Below are 6,000 nucleotides of genomic sequence, written 5' to 3'. Positions count from 1 at the left end.
TTTCATAAATATCCTGTTACTGATTTTACAAAGAATTGACAGGGACAGGGGAAATTATGGCAAAATGATGTTTCTGTAAGAACTGAAACAAACAAATTGGAGCTTCCTAGTGGCAAATGAGGTGGATGGGGAGCAGTGGGCGGAGGTGTGAACCATCATTAGGCAGGAGGGAGGGAGGGAGGGAGGGAAAAGATGGGATTGAGGAAACAAACAAACTAGTGTCAAATGAGGTGGATGGGGAGCAGTGGGCGGAGGTGTGAACCATCATTAGGCAGGGGGGAGGGAGGGAGGGAGGAAACAGAAAGAAAGAAAGAAAGAAAGAAAGAAAGAAAAAAAGGAAATATAACTGAAGTAAAATGTGTGCTACTATTCTCTTAGTGAATAAGAATGTGGACCTCAAAGAGGTCCGGGGTGGGTGGGTTAGGTCGGGCTCGCTCAGGCAGCGGCATTAACCACCGAAGCCGTACAGGGTGCGGCCCTGGCGTTTGAGGGCGTACACCACGTCCATGGCGGTGACGGTCTTGCGCTTGGCGTGCTCAGTGTAGGTGACGGCATCCCTGATGACGTTCTCCAGGAACACCTTGAGCACACCACGGGTCTCTTCGTAGATGAGCCCGGAGATGCGCTTCACACCGCCACGGCGCGCCAGACGACGGATGGCCGGCTTGGTGATGCCCTGGATGTTGTCCCGAAGAACCTTGCGGTGACGCTTGGCGCCTCCCTTTCCGAGTCCCTTGCCTCCCTTGCCGCGGCCAGTCATGGTTCAGGTGGGTAGCTCAACAGTGGAGTGAGTGTTGGGCTTTTTTTTTTTTTTTTTTTTTAGGAGAGGGGGTGAAAGGAAGAAGGGGTTAGAGGAAGGTAAAGGGGGAGGGAAGGACAGTAGAAGTAGACAGATCGGTGGGCGGCCACCGTTGCATGCGGGTGATTAGGAGTTTATTGGATGTAGTTCGTGTCTTTATTATAAGTGGTTTTCATTGTGGTAGTTTTTTTGTTGATGTGTGTATTGGGTCATTGTGAATATGTTGCGAGAAGCTAGCTATTGTTGCGTAAGGCAGTTCAGTGAAATTGTGGGAGTGGTTGATTCTGCAGTGCTTGTAGACTGCTGGGGAAGGTAGCGTGGTATCTTGTAATATTTTCTTGGTTATTTTGTATTGTCGCTATTGTTGGAATTTCGAGAGTGGCAAGTCGTTGCCAAATTTTTTCTGCTTTTTGGTGGATTCTAATATTGAGGGGTAAAGTCTTAGTGGCTTGGTGTATTTCCTCGGTGTTTAGTGTGTATGGGTGTCTCTGGCCTGTGGCAAATCTAAGAGCCCTGTTTTGGATTACTTGAAGTTTACTATGTTGTTTTTGGCTGAGAGCATGTGTGGGGATGGGAGGGTAGTCAAGGACGGGGAGTATTAAAGTCTTGACTAGATGTGTTTTTGTTTTAATGGGCATTTCCGAAAATCTATATAATTTCTTTAAGTTGTTTGCAGCAATGGCTCTGCGCTGGCTGACGTGGTCGCAGTATCCTCTTTTCGAGATAGTCAGTCCCAAGATCTTTCCGCTATCCGCAGTCCTGTTTCTGCCTGCTGTTGTGATAATGTCCTCGTGTTTTCTTGCACCGAGGCGAAGGATCTTGAATTTGGTGGGGTTGGTTTGTATTTTCCATTTATATTCATATGTGGAGATGGCCTCGATCCCCCGGACTGCTGCTCTTTGGGCCATATTCACCGACGGGCCTTGGTAACCAAAGATCTGTGTTACGTCGTCGGCGTACGTTATGTTGGTGCCGACGAGAGGGTGGAATATCTCTTGTGTAAATCGAGAAGAGCGTCGGTGATAACACACTGCCTTGAGGGACACCACAGCTTAGGGCAAAGTTGGCGCCTAGGTAATTTCCAACTCTTATTCTCGCCTTCCTGCCATCTAGAAAGCTACAAAGTAGTCTTTCCAGAGTGACAGGGAGATCGAGGTGAAGGATTTTGTACTTTAAACCTAGATGCCAGACCTTGTCAAATGCTTTTGTGATGTCTCTCATGGCTACGTGGCATTGCCCCTTGTCGGCTTTGTATTGTGCTATCGTCTCCGTCGCTAGTGCGAGAGCGTGTGTTGTTCCCCTACTTTGCCTGAAGCCGAACTGTAAGGGGTAGTGCAGGGCGTTGTCTTCTAAGTGTAGTCGGAGCCTATGGTTCAGGATTTTTTCGTATATTTTGCCTGGTACTTCTAATAGAGAGATGGGTCTGTAGTTTGTTACGTGAAATGGGGATTTTTCAGACTTTGGAATGAGAGTTAGTGTAGCCTCTTTGAATTTCTGTGGAAAATAGCCTATTTTGAGGGAGGTGTTGAGGGCTGTAGTGAGGCAAGTGAGTGCACTGTTGGGGAGGTGTTTTATTATGTTTTTGTTGATGCCACTGATTCCCGGACTTGTGTTCTTTAATGTCTTAATGATGGTTTTTATTTCGTCAGTGGTTATTGGGCGATCCAGGAAGGTTTCCTCGGTTTCTTGATCTTGGTGTTCCTGGGGCCTCGTTCTCTGTGCGTTGTTCTGCATGAAGTTCTCAACTAACTCTCGTTGTACTGCGTCACCGGCTGCTGCATCGTTATCCGTGAAGACTTCCTCCCATATATCCCTGAACGCAGCCTCCTTTTCTTCCTGGGTGTGTATCTTTTCCCCATCTGGCTTTTTTAAGTAGGAGGGTTTGACGGTGTCGTTGCCCATGAGATTTTTTATTTTCCTCCAGAAAACTGAGGGATCATTGTGAAGGGAGGCCGTTTCTGAGACAAGGTTTGACCAACATCTTTTGCTGTCTTCTGTCAGGGAGTTTTGGAGGCTCGTCTTGATGTGTCTGTAGTGCCTGTACAGTTGCAGGGTCCAGCCGTTTGCTGTGGCCTCTCTATTTATTGCTGTGAATTGTATTTTTAGTGTGTTGGTGCGGTGACTAAAGTTGGTGTGAGGCACTGTCTTGAAACGTGTTGTGGGAATGTGTGTTGCGAGGGAGGATTGTATCTTTGTGTACCAGTCGTTGATAGTGTGATCAATGGCTGCTGTGGTGGTTGCTATAGCAGCCTCGGGGTTGGGGAGTTTGCTATCGATGTCAGCTTTGAGGCCAGCCCAGTCTGCTTGTTTGAAATTTAGTCTGGGTGGGCATGGGGTGAGAATGGGTTGTGCAGATATTGTTAAAATTATGGGGAAGTGGTCGCTTGTGGTTATAGGTCCTTGAGCAATATGAGTATTGTGGTATGTTCTGGTGTTGGTTAAGATGATGTCGGGGGTGGAGGCAACATTGTGGGAGACGAAGGTGGGGAAGTGTGGGCCGATGTGTCGGAGAGTTCTATTGTTAGTCAGGTGGAGCAGTTGGCGGCCTTTTACGTTGCTCGTTCTATAACCTAGAAACGGGTGATTAGCATTGAGGTCCGAGGTTCCGGGAGAGAGTTTAGACAGACACTGGGGCGGGCAGGGGGGGAGGAGGATCACTGGCTTGTTGCCTTTCCCACATATCCTTCTGCTTCATAATCTCATATCCATTGATTGGGGGGCTTTGATTTCTCTCTTAACTTATTTCAACTGGCGGGTGCACGAGTAGGGAATATGTGGGGACTACATGCAGGCAGGAAGACAGGAATTACCAGAACAAGTAAATAAATATAAACGGAGGGGCGGAATCACTAACTACTGATGACGGCTGCTATGTATACGCATATATCGCTCATCGCGATCCCCTGCACCTAACCACAAACGACCGAGAGAAGCATTGGCGATTTCAAGCCTTGGTCGCGGTTTGGCGAGCACTGGCGGGACTCGGTCCGCTTATCGATGCCATGCATCCCTTGGTGGGTCAGCTCAGTGAGTGAGAGAGAGAGAGAGAGAGAGAGAGAGAGAGAGAGAGAGAGAGAGAGAGAGAGAGAGAGAGAGAGAGAGAGAGAGAGAGAGAGAGCGCGCGCGTGACTAACCGACATCGTTCTATTTCGGGAAAGAGTTTTTGGCTCCGATGGAGCCTGATCAATTCCAGTGCAAGCAAGTTGGTGGGTTGCTTATTTGGAGGAGGTGTACTTGGTGACGGCCTTGGTGCCTTCGGACACGGCGTGCTTGGCCAGCTCACCGGGCAGGAGGAGACGGACGGCCGTCTGGATCTCCCGACTGGTGATGGTGGAGCGCTTGTTGTAATGGGCCAGGCGAGAGGCCTCGGCGGCGATGCGCTCGAAGATGTCGTTCACGAAGGAGTTCATGATGGACATGGCCTTGGAGGAGACGCCGGTGTCGGGGTGGACCTGCTTGAGCACCTTGTAGATGTAGATCGAGTAGCTCTCCTTCCTCCTGCGCTTCTTCTTCTTGTCACCCTTGGCGATGGCCTTCTGGGCCTTGCCGGCCTTCTTGGCGGCCTTTCCTGATGCTTTGGGGGGCATGTCTGCTTCTTCGTTCCCAGACGGCGAGCGAATGTTGCCGGGCCGCGCCCGGATTCCCCCCTTTATGGCGGCGCCGCTCGATCGGGATCGCGGGGACGCGAGGCAGCACGCGCTCCCATTGGCAGGCTCGCCGGGCCGTCCCCGCCCTCCGATCCTGCGCTGCACTATATATAGGGCGAAAAAGCCGCGAAAGCAGGGAAGGAACACTACCAGCATGGCTAGGGTGAAAATAAAGCACCCTAAGCCGGACCAGGACTCCCGGCTCAAACTCCTAGAGATCCTATCAATAAATCTAATATATGCCACGAGAATCATCTCAAACAATGATGGATTTGTAACCCTTACCAACAAAGAGGAGGACATAGATAAAATCTTCAGTGAAGCTGTAACAACAAACCTGAAGAATGATAACTTCACTCCCATCCTCCCACCAGAGTTACGGTCCAAAAGAACCATTATGATCTTCAATATAGACAAACACATATTTGAACATACAGAAAAGGAAATACAAGAGGAAATAATTCAACAAAACCAATGGATAAAGGGAATAGACCAAATATATAAATTCCCAAACAAAAACATCCTGAAAATACAATTTGCAACCACTGCTTCCGCCAAAAAAGCAACGGAATCGGGAATTCTAGGATTCCACATGCGACTACCAGAACATAACATTAAAATAGAAGAATACATCCCAATCAATGTCTGCCTTAGATGTTATAAACTGGACGACCACTACTCAGGAGAATGTAAGAAGGACAAATCATACAAGATCTGCTCAGAATGCGCTTCAACCGAACATACTTGGAGAGAGTGTAAATCAGACACAAAAAAATGCATAAACTGTGCAGGAAACCACAGAACATTGGCTTATAAGTGCCCAGAGAAAAAGGCAATAAGAGAGAGGAAAACAGAGGAGCAAAAAACAAGAGGCCAAAGAACGTACAGTCAAGTATCTAACACAGCACCGCAACAGCTAAACACAGCAAATCTCAACATAGGGAAAGATACAGCTGCAACCATCCTGACATGTATGCTGCATGCTCACTTGGTGAATGTAGCTCAACCTGGATCATACAACACCGAGATCAACAAATTGCTTAAAGCAAACAAACTCCCAAGTGTCATTCTCCCCGACAACCCGCCTTCACTCAAAATACTAAATACAGCACAGGCTAACTTACAGGCAGAAGAAACCACGGAGGAAAGTCATATGGAGACAAAAAGTCAAGATGAGACAACAAAAGCAAATGAGGAAGAGAAGGAAGAACAAGAAACACACACAGAAGAACAAAGAACAAGATCATCAGGGGAAGTGAATATGAAAAAACAGATAAGCGGCAACCAAATAGGACTGGAGATATTCGCCAAAGAAAGTGAAGGATACCCTGAGGCAGACTTCAACCTAAGGGCACTCACAAAAGGAATGTTGAAGGGAACATTTAAATGGACCTACACCTCACCGGAGTACAAAGAGGAAGACGTGCTGAAGCTCCTCAACGACAATGAAATCAGCCTGAGAGACAGTTGGAGGGTGGTAGACGATGCCATCTTCAGGAAAATACGGAATGGATACAACCCACAGAAGACACCACCTCCAAGCAAAGGAAGAAA

This window comes from Eriocheir sinensis, unplaced genomic scaffold (genome assembly GCF_024679095.1).
Source record: "Eriocheir sinensis breed Jianghai 21 unplaced genomic scaffold, ASM2467909v1 Scaffold678, whole genome shotgun sequence".
In the NCBI taxonomy this organism is placed as follows: domain Eukaryota; kingdom Metazoa; phylum Arthropoda; class Malacostraca; order Decapoda; family Varunidae; genus Eriocheir; species Eriocheir sinensis.
This window is presented reverse-complemented; position numbering follows the sequence as displayed.